This window comes from Durio zibethinus, chromosome 5 (genome assembly GCF_047325235.1).
Source record: "Durio zibethinus cultivar Kanyao isolate XHJ-2024 chromosome 5, ASM4732523v1, whole genome shotgun sequence".
Taxonomy (NCBI): domain Eukaryota; kingdom Viridiplantae; phylum Streptophyta; class Magnoliopsida; order Malvales; family Malvaceae; genus Durio; species Durio zibethinus.
This window is the reverse complement of record NC_143166.1, coordinates 34,451,678-34,454,014: the sequence shown is the minus strand read 5'-3', so window position 1 is coordinate 34,454,014 and position 2,337 is coordinate 34,451,678. Positions and strand designations below refer to the sequence as shown.

The window sequence follows — 2,337 nt, the reverse complement described above, 5'->3', positions numbered from 1 at the left end:
AAGGTCCACGAGAGGAACGCCAATCAAGGGCTCTCTCAGTACACCACCAATCGTCCTGGAGAGTGCCAACTTTCCAGGCGAACACAGCAGCGGAGTCACGAGCTATGGCGGCGGCGGCATGGCCCGAACTAGTCGCTTCAGCCACGAGACCGGGCATTTCGACTCCGGGGATGTATTGGGCTAAGGATTTTTCAATTAAAACCATGGCTAGCATGGCCCTTTTTTATGTGTTGGGTCTGCTAGGCCCATAATAGTGCCGTGCCAAACACCGAGCCATGCCATGCCTAACCGTTAGGCCCGTTTTGCGACCTTTATTTGCACCCCAACTTTTTTTAAATACACTCAGAAAATTATATTACAAATTTAACTTTTAATAAAATTATTTAAATACCTATTAATTAATTATTTTTTTATTTTTACACCCCTTTCTAAAATAGATTTACAAAAATTTTAAAATTTCTAAAAATAAATATCTAAAATTTCTTAAAAATTTTTGAAAATAGATGTTCGAAAGTCTTTAAAAACTTTCGAAATTCTATTTTCGGAAACCCTAATTTGAACGTGAGCTCTCATATATTATTTTCAGACACATGCATAAGCGCGCTTGGAAGTTCATCTGATCACATAGAATCCTTCCGACGCCTGTTGTTGTTCAGCCAAACGATGAACACTCGCTTTGTAATTCCAAATTCCTCGCAAAACTGTTGTACCTCAGCATCATCGTGCCTCGGGGTCATCCATCCTAACTTATCAGCAAACCGCATCATTTTTTTCTTTTGCTCCATCGTAAGCTTAGTTCATTTTGCTATCTTCTTCGTGTTTTTTTGCTATTCAATCTCTGTTCCACTCTGTGTTTCGGACCCTGCATCAATATTTCCGTCCTTATTGAATAAAGAAGTCTCAACAGTGAGTCCATTGTGGGATGCTAAAGGCAGGGGTGCCACCAATGGTCTTTGAGGCGGCATTCGTTGTGGCGGAGGTTGAGCAGTAACGTTGTTGTAGTTGTTAGGGGGCTCTTTGAGGTGGAAGCTGCGATGACAGCCGCATGCAGCACACATGAATACGTCGTCATTGCAACAAACGAACTCACCACAACCATCAAAAGCATATCGGCCAAAGGAAGCCGCATGGTTGAGCCTGCATTCTTTGTACCTGCAGATTCTCTCAATACTCTGATCTGGCACAAGGCTGCAGCATCTTTGGACCGAAATGAGTTCAACCTCTACTGCAGCCTCAACTTTGATCTCACCATTGCTTTTTTCTCGTGTTTTAATGATTGCCTGAGACAGTGAGAGAGGTGATAATCAGCACGGGTCGTGTGATAGCTAGGCAAGTGAAACGGCTCTTAAATTTGGTGAGAATTGCATCATGGGAATCGCTAGTTGGAAGGTGATTAAGTTGGATGATTGACAGGTTTGCATGTTTGAGTTCAAACGCGTCCTGAAATAAGTAATGGTAATTAAGGTGTTCTCTTTTGCGTTGGATCTTTCTGCATTATACTTTGTAAACACATCTTTTTGTGTGATTATCACATCATCTCTCAAACAAACGACAAAAGAAAACCTGTATCCCACTTTCCTGGAGTTAAATTAAAGACATTCTAAAATTTACTCCTCTTGTTTAACTAAGCTGCAGCCATGCAAGCTCAAATTCGGTTGAATCGACGCACTGTGGCTGGTAGATCCAAATCCGTCTCCTACAACATATAACTTGGAAATCTGGTTTCGATTATGCTATGCCAATCAGGTATCGGACATTAAAATTTAAGTTAATTAAATGAGAGAATGGAAGTGTTGATGAAACTTCTTCCAGGGTTAGCAATCGTGAAACATGTCCACGACTCCTTGAATCCATACCACATACACGAAAAAGCTGTCTTGTATTTATATATGCACGAAGGAGCGCAGTTGCCATATCCGGTTCTGGAAAGGTAAAAGCCTATATGGCCCGTGTATATAGCAGTGTCCTTTGAGGGTTTATTCACCAAGTACGTAATGAACTAGGACCTAATTATATTATGGGAGCTTGGACTGCGATAAAATGAAGTCTCTAGTTTGAATTACTTTTGATCACTGATCCAAAACGTGCAAGTTATGTTTGGGCCTTACAATTTGCTTGCCTGAGTTGCGAGGCCCCAGTCTCCTGTCCAGTTTCTGACTACAAGCCTGAAGCTATAGCTAACTCAAGCCGACTCGTCGAAAATAAACCCACAAATTGATGGGCTTCTTCTCCAGCAAACTGAGTCCGATAACAAATTTGGGTTTGGCAAAACCATATATGAACTATGAGGAATACCGAATACGGGCCACTGGTTCACCCTAACAACTATATGTGTGT

At 41.5% G+C, this 2,337-nt stretch overlaps 1 pseudogene; it reads right to left on the bottom strand.

Moving 5' to 3' along the window:
- Nucleotides 1-620: 620 nt before the first annotated feature.
- LOC149518980 (zinc-finger homeodomain protein 8-like) lies at nucleotides 621-1,914 on the bottom strand (annotated as a pseudogene).
- Nucleotides 1,915-2,337: the final 423 nt, after the last annotated feature.